The sequence below is a fragment of the Somniosus microcephalus genome, chromosome 10, assembly GCF_052327205.1.
Source record: "Somniosus microcephalus isolate GS21.2 chromosome 10, FLI_Smic_1.0, whole genome shotgun sequence".
Classification (NCBI taxonomy): domain Eukaryota; kingdom Metazoa; phylum Chordata; class Chondrichthyes; order Squaliformes; family Somniosidae; genus Somniosus; species Somniosus microcephalus.
Window position 1 is genome coordinate 346683 of NC_140996.1, and position 13686 is coordinate 360368.

Genomic DNA, 13686 nt, shown 5'->3' on the forward strand with positions numbered 1-13686 from the left:
CCAGCCTGTTTAGTCTTTCTTCATAGCTGAGGCGCTCCATCCCAGGTAACATCCTGGTGAATCTTCTCTGCACCCTCTCCAAAGCAATCACATCCTTCCTATAGTGAGGCGACCAGAACTGCACACAGTACTCCAGCTGTGGCCTCACCAGCGTTTTGTACAGCTCCATCACAACCTCCCTGCTCTTATATTCTAGGCCTCGGCTAATGAAGGCAAGTATCCCATATGCCTTTTTAACCACCTTATCTACCTGTTCCGCTGCCTTCAGGGATCTATGTACATGTACACCAAGGTCCCTCTGACCCTCTGTACTTCCTAGGGTCCTACCACTCATTGTGTATTCCCTTGCCTTATTTGTCCGTCCAAAATGCATCACCTCGCACTTTTCAGGGTTAAATTCCATTTGCCACTTTTCCGCCCATCTGACCAACCCGTTTATATTGTCCTGTAGCCTGAGGCTTTCCTCCTCGCAATTTGCCACCCCACCAATTTTCGTGTCATCTGCGAACTTACTGATCATACCTTTTACATTCTCATCCAAATCATTTATGTAGATCACAAACAGCAAGGGTCCCAGCACCGATCCCTGAGGTACCCCACTGGACACAGACTTCCAGTCACAAAAGCAACCTTCGACCATCACCCTCTGCCTCCTGCCACTCAGCCAGTTTAGGATCCAACGCGCCAAGGCACCCTGGATCCCATGGGCTCTTACCTTCTTGACCAGTCTCCTATGCGGGACTTTGTCAAAAGCTTTACTGAAATCCATGTAAACCACATCCACAGCATTTCCCTCATCCACACACCTAGTCACCCCCTCGAAAAATTCAATCAGATTGGTCAGACATGATTTACCCTTGACAAAGCCATGCTGACTATCCCCGATTAATCCTTGCCTCTCCAAGTGGAGACTAATTTTGTCCCTCAGAATTTTTTCCAATAATTTCCCTACCACAGATGTTAGGCTCACTGGCCTGTAATTCCCTGGTTTACCCCTGCTACCCTTCTTGAATAATGGTACTACGTTAGCTGTTCTCCAGTCCTCTGGTACATCCCCTGTGGCCAGAGAGGTTCTGAAAATTTGTGTCAGAGCCCCTGCAATCTCCTCCTTTGCCTCACACAACAGCCTGGGATACATCTCGTCCGGGCCTGGGGATTTATCCACTTTTTGGCCTGCTAAAACCGCTAGTACCTCCTCCCTCTCGATGCTAATATGTTCAAGTATGTCACCGTCCCCTTGCCCGATTTCTATGTCTACATCGTCTTTCTCCATAGTGAACACAGATGCAAAAAATTCATTCAAAACCCCGCCTACATCATCTGGCTCTACACACAGATTGCCACTTTGGTCCCTAATGGGCCCTACCCTTTCCCTGGTTATCCTCTTGCCCTTAATATACTTATAAAACATCTTAGGATTTTCCTTTATTTTGCTCGCCAGTGTTATTTCATGGCCCCTCCTCGCCCTCCTAATTTCTTTTTTATGTATGCCCCTGCACTTTTTATACTCCTCTAGGGCTTCCTCCGTCTTTAGTCTTTTGTAACTGCCAAAAGCCCCCCTTTTTTTCCTAATGCATTTTTGTATATCCCTTGTCATCCAAGGTTCCCTTTGCTTGTTGGTCCCACCCTTGACCTTTACAGGAACATGTTGGCGTTGTACTCTCTCTATTTCCCTTCTGAAAGTCTCCCACTGCTTTGATGTGGATTTTCCTATAAGTAGCTGCTCCCAGTCCACTTTGGCCAGATCCTGCCTTATCATATTAAAATCAGCCTTCCCCCAATTTAGAACCCTTATTTCCAGGCCGTCTTTGTCTTTTTCCATGACCACCTTAAATCTCACCAAATTATGGTCACTGTCGCCTAGGCCTATATTCTCTAGAGTTTAGAAGAATGAGAGGTGATCTCATTGAAACATACAAAATTCTTACAGGGCTTGATAGGGTAGATGCAGGGAAGATGTTTCCCCTGGCTGGGGAGTCTAGAACCAGGGGTCACAATCTCAGAATAAGGGGTTGGCCATTTAGGACTGAGATGAGGAGAAATTTCTTCACTCAGAGGGTGGTGAATCTTTGGAATTCTCTACCCCAGAGTGCTGTGGAAGCTCAGTCGTTGAGTATATTCAAGACAGAGATCGATAGATTTTTGAATATTAAGGGAATCAATGGATATGGGGATAGCGCAGGAAAGTGGAGATGAGATAGAAGATCAGCCAAGGTCTTATTGAATGGCGGAGCAGGCTCGTAGGACAAATGGCCTACTCCTGCTCCTATTTCTTATGTTCTTATGAAAAATAGAATCTAAGGTATTTAGCCAGAACATTAAAATATAAATCTACAGAAGTTATATTAAGACTTTACAATACACTGATCAAATCAGTCCTGAAAGGGAACAGAAAAAGGCAAAATACACTGACCATCCAGATGGATGCCAATTCTTTTTTTTTTACTTCTGTAAATGTCTGTACCTTTGCTTAATAGAATTATGAGGGAATGATCCAGGAGGAAATAGAGAAGCTTAAACCTTACAGTACAGAAATAAGGCAGTTTGGGGGGGAAGAAGAGGAGGAATATCATTGAAGTATATAAAATATTACATGGCAGAGATAAAGCACACCCTAACTATTACTTTAAAATAAACCAAATAAAGTAATACTGGAAGGAGGTTTCTGGAAAAAAAACTTTTAACTCAGGGGCTCAGCAAAAAAGTGTGGGAACCTCAGAACTAGAGGAATGGGCCAAATGGCCTTTTCTCATTCCTGGCTTTTCTTATTACTCCATAACAGCTAATCAAGTGTTAAGATTCTCACTTACTTAGGAGCTGACAGCAACTGCTGCCAGAATCTAATTTTTACGCGAATAACAATTCATGCCAATATGATGTCATGTCACCTGTTGTTGGAAATGTGGCTGGCTTATAAAATGGCAGCTTTAGACAACTGCTGTAATGTAAAATCTTAGAAACAAATTTCCTATTGAGATAAATTCTGTTATGTTCTGATCCTCAGTGGCATAAATCTGTGCTCAGAATTACTTAGCAATATTGAATTGGAAGCTCCATAGCCTTTTATCAGTATGGAAATCGTTCTGCAACTGTACTCAGCTTGAAAGTTCTGTACATTTTCACTTGATTAATTGAAAAATTTGATAAAGCTGCTACAGAAATCATTGTAGTATTTTCTCCTTAACTGAAAACTATTCCTGACCATGACCAATGGTTGATGATTTTGCCAAGTGTATCAAACACTAATTGCATCACAATCTGAACAGCTACAGAATTAAACTCAGTAATATATAACTACAGAAGGGGCTATCAAAAATATATCCCCATTGACAATGTGAATTTGTCAATGTATCTACTTATTAGAGTGCACACATCACAAAAAGAGATCGGACGTCTAGTTATCAGCATGTAACCATGGAAACTGGATTTTGTTGGCAACTTCCAAGGTTCTTATTCTGCTGCAATACTACAATAAATAAATTTTAGTAATCAAGTGGTAGGGGGGATCAAAATTTGTTACATATATTCACTGTTCTCAGCGCATTGGATTATTTTAAGTGAAGCAGATTTATTTAAAAAGAGAAAGTGGAGTTCCTTTGAATTGTGGCTTATTGATTACCTGCTGTGGCAGAAATTAAAGAAGTGTTATCCTCAAATGTTTAAAAGCTAGTGAAATAGCTAGGAGAGCTCTTGGACCATCATTTCCAAGGTTATATTCAAGAAAAATAACATTGGCTCCGATATTAATGGGGAGGCAGGAAGGGTGCGGGGGGGCCCGGTACCGGGCGAAGAACCCGGCAAGGCCATGGATTTGGAGGCCCTATCGATCTGAACATCAGTGCCTCATTTAAATAATTCTGTGCAGACTCCCGCCCAACAGCCGGACAGATTGACTGATTTGCCAGCGGGTGGGAGCGGACATTTAGCAATAGGAGGCTGCAGTCGGCGACCTGTGGGAACCCGTGGTCTCGGCAGTAGGTGGAGGGGGATTCTCAGGCTGTGATCAGGATGGGGGTGGAGGAAGGCTGAGTCCATGATTGGGAGTGGGGTGAGGAAGGCTGAGGCCACGATTGGGAGTGGGGTGAGGAAGGCTGAGGCCACGATTGGGAGTGGGGTGAGGAAGGCTGAGGCCACGATTGGGAGTGGGGTGAGGAAGGCTGAGGCCACGAGTGGGAGTGGGGAAGTGGGGAGGTCGAAGCTGCGGAGGGTGAAGGCTTCCTTGTGAGGCCTGGTGCGGAGCAGTCCTGCTACTCTGGCCCACAAGGATCTTCAAACCAGGATCTGGTCCTCTTCTAGCCAGTCAGCTCCTCCCACATGTTGCTGCTGTGGGACTTCCTGTGTTGATGTTAAAAATAAGTGGCAGCGCCAATGACATCATCAACCTGTGACTTTTGCATACTAAGTAGACCTCTGGCTGCTTTTAGCGGGAGTCTTGTCCTGAATCTGTAAATATTTTGGCGGCCAGGAATGAGGTCAGGTTGCTCGATTCCGATATTTTAACACCTCCCCCCCCCATCCCCACGACCCTCTTCTGCCCGTTTGGGGGGAGCAGGATTAAAATAGGAGCCATTGTTTCTATTGACACATCTCATTTTGTCTATTGCATATTAAAGTGCTCTCTTTATTTTGGGGATTATCTAGAATTGATAATATAAATTTACGAGACTATGTACAGAAATTTATACAGAAAATGCTCCTCTAGAGAATACATTTATAACTCTGGGTGCCTTTTAGGATTCAATTCCATACAGATTAGCAAACCATAAGGTTATTAATTTTATATTTCTCTGTAGCTATTCACAAAAGGACAATGCTTCCTTTAAGAAACAAAGTAATCGAACAGATCATCAAACTACAAAACAAGACAAAACTAATAGTAACTTGTTGTTGATAATATTTAATTTGTCCCCCATTTATTAATTAATATTCTTCTCTTTAACTTCTCCACTTGGGTAACTATTTTGTGCCTTTTTGCATGACTATTTCCTTGTAACTGATGAAAAATGCTTCGCAGCCAATCAACATATCACCTCTACACCTCTCACTGAAGGCCCACCAGAGGTAACAATCTCATCATCTGCTGAATCATGGATACAAACCTCTTTCTTTATATGACATGGCAGATTACACTGCTAAACCATTTTTTAATTAATTAATGGGATGTGGCCGTTGCTGGCAAGACTGCCATTTATTGCCCATCCCTAATTGCCTTTGAGAAGGTAGTGGTGAGCTACCTTCTTGAACCGCTGCAGTCCATGTGGTGAAGGTACTCCCACAGTCACTTTGTCGTAGTGGTTTGGTACAACTGAGTGGCTAGGCCATTTCAGAGGGCAGTTAAGAGTCAACCACATTGCTGTCACATGTAGGCCAGACCAGGTAAGGACGGCAGATTTCCTTCCCTAAAGGACATTAGTAAACCAGATGGATTTTTATGACAATCCAGTAGTTTTCATGGTCACCATAACTGACACTAGCTTCAGTAACATAACCACTATGCTACCGTTCCCGTATATGCATCATCAGTAAGCCTCATGATTGAATTAAAATGTATATCTATCAATCTAACATATTATATATATATATATAATATATATGTGTGTGTGGGTGTGGTCTAATGGTACTTCACCTGAAGGTGGCGCTGTAAATAACGTGACCAATTGATAGAAATGGGGTTGGACCTCATGTTACATGAGGGCTACCAAACCAACAGACAAGAATCACAACCATTAGCCTCAGTTAAAACTTTCCCCACCCCACCACCAGATGAGCAAATATTTGGAGATCAATCCACCCTTCACCACTAAGAAGGTTTCAGCAGATAAGCCCTCATCCCACCAGAAAAATTTCAGTCCTAAGTCCCCCACTCCAACAAGCGAATTTTCAGTAATCAACCACACCACCCCCCCCCCCAACACAAATGAGTAATATTTTAACCCTAACTCCCTCCCCACCACCACAATGAGCAATGTTTCAGTCCACTAACCCCCTTCCCATGAAGCAAGATTTTGGCCAATAATCTCCACTCCCCAATGGTTGCATTTTCTGTTTTAACACACCCATTGGATGCCAATCCCTTCCCCCCAACCTCCACTAGCTGTTCATGCCTCAATCCAAATTCCTCTCCTTGAACTCTCCCTTTGTCACCTCATCCCCTCCGTGTTCAGCTTCAGCTCTTCTCCCTATTTCCCCTGCCCCAACCCTCCCTCTTCTCCCTTCTTTCCCTCCACTTCTTCCCCATTGGTTTCCGCACCCTTCAACCCTGCTTGACCTGAAAAGAAATCAAATTGGTCCTATCTAGCCATTAGCAATGCTACAGATCAACTAGTACTAATATCTGTGTGCACTGTCCACATTACATGACATCCTGTTTTCAAATTTTTGTCACACTGTGTTATATTCCTATGTCTGTATTTATGATGGGTCAGAATTTGCTCTCAAAATAACAGTGAGGCTAATGGCATTCGCCATTATTTATGAGCAAATGATACACCAACTTCAGGTGAAAGGGCAGATGTGCGGTTAAACTCAAATATCTAAAAGTTGCTGTCTGAGAGGCGCTGCTCCGCCGGTACCTTCACGAAAATGGCATCTCGCTGTCTGCATCACCATTGAAAGGCATTGACAGGCATGAGGTTGCAGTAGTTGCATGGTAGATACAGACTAAACTCGCCACCAAAAGTTAAGTCTTGTCCATTTCAGTCTAAGTATTAATTACAGCCAGTCAAATTCTTTGGTTGGTAAAAAACACAAAAGTTAAGAGAGCTTGCAATCACATCTATGCTTTCTAGGGGGAGTGTTTGCTAGTGCTCTGGGGGAGGGTTTAAACTAAAATGGCAGGGGGTTGGGAACCTGTGCAGGAAGACAGAGGGAAGGGAAACAAGGATAGAAGCAAAAGACAGGAAGGAGAAAAGCAAAGGTGGCAGTCAGAGAAATCAAGGGTTTAAATCAAACATGGCCACAGTAAATAATAATTCTAAAAGGTCTAAGAGTGTTAAAAAAACAAGCCTGAAGGCTTTGTGTCTTAATGCGAGGAGCATTCGTAATAAGGTGGATGCATTAGCTGCGCAAATAGAGGTAAAAGGATATGATATGATTGGGATTACAGAAACATAGCTCCAGGGTGACCAAGGCTGGGAACTCAACATCCAGGGGTATTCAATATTCAGGAAAGACAGGCAAAAAGGAAAAGGAGGTGGGGTAGCATTGCTGGTTAAAGAGGGGATTAACACGATAGTAAGGAAGGATAATAGCTCTGATGATGTGGAATCTGTATGGGTAGGACTGAGAAATACCAAGGGGCAGAAAACATTAGTGGGAGTTGTATATAGACCCCCAAACAGTAATGCGGAGGTAGGGGATGGCATTAAAAGGAAAATTAGAGACGCGTGCAATAAGGGCACAGCAGTTATCATGGGTGACTTCAATCTACATATAGATTGGGCCAACCAAATTAGTAACAATACTGTGGAGGAGGAATTCCTGGAGTGTATACGGGATGGTTTCCTGGACGAATAGGTCGAGGAACCAACTAGAGATCAGGCCATCTTAGACTAGGTATTATGTAATGAGAAAGGATTAATTAGCAATCTTGTTGTATGAGGCCCCTTGGGGCGGAGCGATCATAATATGATAGGATTCCTCATTAAGATTGAGAGTAAAGTAGCTGACTCAGAGACGAGGGTCCTGAATTTAAATAAAAGAAACTACAATGATATGAGGCGCAAGTTGGGTAGGATTGATTGGGGAATGTTACTCAAAGGGTTGACGGTGGATAGGCAATGGCAAACATTCAAAGATCGCATGGATGAACTACAGAATTTGTTCATCCCTGTTTGGCATAAAAATAAAACAAAAAAGGTGACTCAACCATGGCTAACAAGGGAAATTAGGGATAGCATAAGATCCAAGGAGAGAACATATAAATTGGCTAGAAAAAGCAGTAAACCTGAGGATTGGGAGCAGTTTAGGATTCAGCAAAGGGGGACAAAGGGATTAATTAAGAAGGGGAAAATAGAGTATGTGTGTAAGCTTGCAGGGAACATAAACACTGACTGTAAAAGCTTTTATACATATGTAAAGAGAAAAAGATTGGTGAAGTCAAGCGTAGGTCCCTTGCAGTCAGAATCAAGGGAATTTATAATGGGGAACAAAGAAATGGCACACCAATTAAATACGTACTTTGGTTCTGCCTTCACAAAGGAGGACACAAATAACCTCCCAAAGATGTCGGGGAACATAGGGTCTAACGAGAGGGAGGAACTGAAAGAAATCAGTATTTGTAGGGAAATGGTGTTAGGGAAATTGACGGGATTGAAGGCCGATAAATCCCCAGGGCCTGATAATCTATATCCGAGGGTACTTAAGTAAGTGGCCCTAGAAATAGTAGATGCATTGCTGGTCATCTTCCAAAATTCTATAGACTCTGGAACAGTTCCCATGAAGTAGAGGGTAGCTAATGTTACCCCACTGTTCAAAAAAGGTGGTAGAGAGAAAATGGGGAATTATAGGCCAGTAAGCCTGACATCGGTAGTGGGGAAAATGCTAGAGTCCATTATAAAAGATGTAATAGCAGAGCACTTGGAAAACAGTGACAGGATTGGACAAAGTCAACATGGATTTACAAAAGGTAAATCGTGCTTGACTAATCTACTGGAATTTTTTGAGGATGTAACTGGTAGAATAGATAAGGGAGAACCAGTAGATGTGATGTATTTGGACTTTCAGAAGGCTTTCGATAAGGTCCCGCATAAGAGATTAGCGTGTAAAGTTAAGGCACATGGGATTGGGGGCAAGGTACTGACTTGGATAGAGAACTGGTTGGCAGACAGGAAGCAAAGATTTGGAATAAACGGGTCTTTTTCCGAGTGGCAGGCAGTGACTAGTGGGGTACCGCAGGGATCGGTCCTAGGACCCCAGCTGTTCACAATATATATTAATGATCTAGACGAGGGAACTAGATGTAATATCTCCAAGTTTGCAGACGACACAAAGCTGGGTGGGCATGTGTGCTGTGAGGAGGATGCCGAGAAACTCCAGTATGATTTGGACAGGTTGTGTGATTGGGCAGATGCATGGCAAATGCAGTATAACGTGGATAAATGCGAGGTTATCCACTTCGGTGGCAAAAACAGGAAGGCAGATTATTATCTGAACGGCAATAGATTGGGAGAAGGGGAAGTGCAATGAGGCCTGGGTGTCCTTGTGCACCAGTCGCTGAAGGTAAGCATGCAGGTGCAGCAGGCAGTTAAGAAGGCAAATGGTATGTTGGCCTTCATAGCGAGAGGGTTTGAGTACAGGAACAAGGATGTCTTGCTGCTTTTGTACAGGGCCTTGGTGAGACCACATCTTGAGTATTGTGTGCAGTTTTGGTCGCCTTATCTGAGGAAGGATGTTCTTGCCATGGAGGGAGTGCAGCGAAGATTCACCAGACTGATACCTGGGATGGCAGGAATGATATATAAGGAGAGATTGGGTCGATTGGGCTTATACTCGCTGGAGTTTAGAAGAATGAGAGGGGATCTCATTGAAAGGGGTAAGCCATTTAGGACTGAGATGAGGAGGAATTTCTTCACCCAGAGAGTGGTGAACCTATGGAATTCTCTACCACAGAAGGCAGTTGAGGCCAATTCATTAAATATATTCATGAAGGAGTTAGGTATATTTCTTAAGGCTAAAGGGATCAAGGGATATGGGGAGAAGGCAGGGGCAGGGTAATGAGTTTGGATGATCAGCCATGATCTCATTGAATGGCGGAGCAGGCTTGAGGGGCCAAATGGCCTACTCCTGCTCCTATCTTCTATGTTTCTAAACACAGAGGGCTGGATTTTGTGACTGGAGACGAGTTGGAGGGAGGACTACTGTTTGTCGTGTCAATGTCCCACCTCCATCCTCGCCGGACCAACCAGAGGGATTTTCCTCTGATTGACCTTGTTTAGCCCTCCCTGTGGGCTCAGCATGCCAATTAGGGAGGAAGTCACTGACAGAGCACGTCAACGTCAGATGTGTTATCTGTCAAGACTTCTTCAAAGAAGAAATGTCAGCGTTTGACAGCTCTGTGAAGCTGTCCAACATTAACATTCTGTGTAGTTTGATGAGGACTTGTGTTCAGGACTCATCAAACCTTTCAACTTTGTAAATTTCACATGGCTGTTGGTTCAGAGATTCCAACAGCCAGTCTGTGAAATTGACAAGGAGGATCTCACCATATTCCACCCCTCTCGTCTCTCATTTAAAATTCTTGTTCTCTACCACCCACCCAAGTACCATAAGAATTTTATTACTGAGATATCTTCACTGTTCTCCTCCCTCAGCCTCTGCACCAAATGATTTCTCATCCTCGGTGATTTCAACCTCCATCTCAATTCATCATGCTCTCTCTCCTCTGAGTTCACTAGACTCCTATCCTCCCTTAATCTTTCCCTCCATGTAAACTCACCAACCCATATTCACGGCCATCTCCTCGACCTTGCCATCTCTCGTGGCCTCGCTACTCTCATTGTGTCAACTGCAGATCAGGCTATCTCTGACCATTTCCTCATATCACTCTCCGTCCACATCCCCTTTCCATCCCCCACCCCCCAACCCTGCTTCCTTCTGTGTCCGCCCCTGGAAAAACTCTCTCCCAACTCTCTTACAACTGCACTTATGAAATCCCAACTGTCCAGCCTCTGGCCCTCCATTCACCATGACATTTCTGCAGCTACCGATCTGCTCAACCACACCCTCACCATCACCTTTGATGCCCTAGTCCCTACTAAAACAATTACCCTCTCTCACCCTGGCCGTTACCCCTGGTACGGCTCTCATCTTCGCTACCATAAGTCCAAGGGAAGCAGACTCGCAAGGATATGGCGGACAATGGGTTTAGCCATTCACCGCCAGATCTGGCTGGATCACATAAAGCATTATTGGGCCCTGCTCTCGTCTGCTAAAATTGCTCACTATTCCAGAATCATTCTGGAATGCAAAGATAAACCCCGGCTCCTATTCTCTGCTGCTAACCGTCTTCTTAAACCCCTCTCCCCTGTCTCATCCACCCTCACCTCCGATAACAAGTGTAAGGAGCTCCTGGACTTCTTTGACTCTAAGATTAGAGTCATAGAGTCATAGAGTTTTACAGCACAGAAAGAGGCCCTTCGGCCCATCGTGTCTGCGCCGCCCATCCATCCCTGTCCAGTCTAATCCCATTTTCCAGCATTTGGTCCATAGCCTTGTATGCAATGGCATTTCAAGTGCTCATCCAAATGCTTCTTGAATGTTGTGAGGGTTCCTGCCTCTACCACCCTTTTAGGCATTGAGTTCCACATTCCAACCACCCTCTGGGTGAAAAAGTTCCTCCTCAAATCCCCTCTAAATCTCCTGCCCCTTACCCTGAATCTATGCCCCCTTGTTATTGACCCCCCTACTAAGGGGAAAAGTTCCTCTTTGTCTACCCTATCTATGCCCCTCATCATTTTGTACACCTCAATCAGGTCCCCCCTCAGCCTTCTTTGCTCCAAGGAAAACAACCCCAGCCTGTTCAGTCTTTCTTCATAGCTGAGGCGCTCCATCCCAGGTAACATCCTGGTGAATCTTCTCTGCACCCTCTCCAAAGCAATCACATCCTTCCTATAGTGAGGTGACCAGAACTGCACACAGTACTCCAGCTGTGGCCTCACCAGCGTTTTGTACAGCTCCATCATAACCTCCCTGCTCTTATATTCTATGCCTCGGCTAATGAAGGCAAGTATCCCATATGCCTTTTTAACCACCTTATCTACCTGTTCCGCTGCCTTCAGGGATCTATGTACATGTACACCAAGGTCCCTCTTGACCCTCTGTACTTCCTAGGGTCCTACCACTCATTGTGTATTCCCTTGCCTTATTTGTCCGTCCAAAATGCATCACCTCGCACTTTTCAGGGTTAAATTCCATTTGCCACTTTTCCGCCCATCTGACCAACCCGTTTATATCGTCCTGTAGCCTGAGGCTTTCCTCCTCGCAATTTACCACCCCACCAATTTTCGTGTCATCTGCGAACTTACTGATCATACCTTTTACATTCTCATCCAAATCATTTATGTAGATCACAAACAACAAGGGACCCAGCACCGATCCCTGAGGTACCCCACTGGACACAGGCTTCCAGTCACAAAAGCAACCTTTGACCATCACCCTCTGCCTCCTGCCACTCAGCCAGTTTAGGATCCAACTCGCCAAGGCACCCTGGATCCCATGGGCTCTTACCTTCTTGACCAGTCTCCTATGCGGGACTTTGTCAAAAGCTTTACTGAAGTCCATGTAAACCACATCCACAGCATTTCCCTCATCCACCCCCCTAGTCACCCCCTCGAAAAACTCAATCAGATTTGTCAGACATGATTTACCCTTGACAAAGCCATGCTGACTATCCCCGATTAATCCTTGCCTCTCCAAGTGGAGACTAATTTTGTCCCTCAGAATTTTTTCCAATAATTTCCCTACCACAGATGTTAGGCTCACTGGCCTGTAATTCCCTGGTTTATCCCTGCTACCCTTCTTGAATAATGGTACTACATTAGCTGTTCTCCAGTCCTCTGGTACATCCCCTGTGGCCAGAGAGGTTCTGAAAATTTGTGTCAGAGCCCCTGCAATCTCCTCCTTTGCCTCCCACAGCAGCCTGGGATACATCTCGTCCGGGCCTGGGGATTTATCCACTTTTTGGCCTGCTAAAACCGCTAGCACCTCCTCCCTCTCGATGCTAATATGTTCAAGTATGTCACAGTCCCCTTGCCCGATTTCTATGTCCGCATCGTCTTTCTCCATAGTGAACACAGATGCAAAAAATTCATTTAAAACCCCGCCTACATCATCTGGCTCTACACACAGATTGCCACTTTGGTCCCTAATGGGCCCTACCCTTTCCCTGGTTATCCTCTTGCCCTTAATATACTTATAAAACATCTTAGGATTTTCCTTTATTTCGCTCGCCAGTGTTATTTCATGACCCCTCCTCGCCCTCCTAATTTCTTTTTTAAGTATGCCCCTGCACATTTTATACTCCTCTAGGGCTTCTTCCGTCTTTAGTCTTTTGTAACTGCCAAAAGCCCCCCTTTTATTTCGAATGCATTTTTGTATATCCCTTGTCATCCAAGGTTCCCTTTGCTTCTTGGTCCCACCCTTGACCTTTACAGGAACATGTTGGCGTTGTACTCTCTCTATTTCCCTTCTGAAAGTCTCCCACTGTTTTGATGTGGATTTTCCTATAAGTAGCTGCTCCCAGTCCACTTTGGCCAGATACTGCCTTATCATATTAAAATCGGCCTTCCCCCAATTTAGAACCCTTATTTCCGGGCCGTCTTTGTCTTTTTCCATGAGCACCTTAAATCTCACCAAATTATGGTCACTGTCGCCAAAATGCTCTCCTACTGATACTTCCACCACTTGCCCGGCTACATTCCCCAGAATTAGGTCCAGTACCGCCCCCTCTCTTGTAGGACTTTCTACATGTTGGCTCAAAAAGCTCTCCTGGATGCACTTTAAGAATTCTGCACCCTCTAAGCCTTTCACACTCTGACTATCCCAATTTATATTGGGGAAGTTGAAATCCCCCACTATTATTACCCTATTATTTTCACACTTCTCTGAGATTTGCCTACATATCTGTTCCTCTATCTCCCCCTGACTGTTTGGGGGCCTATAGTACACTCCCAGCAAAGTGCTTGCCCC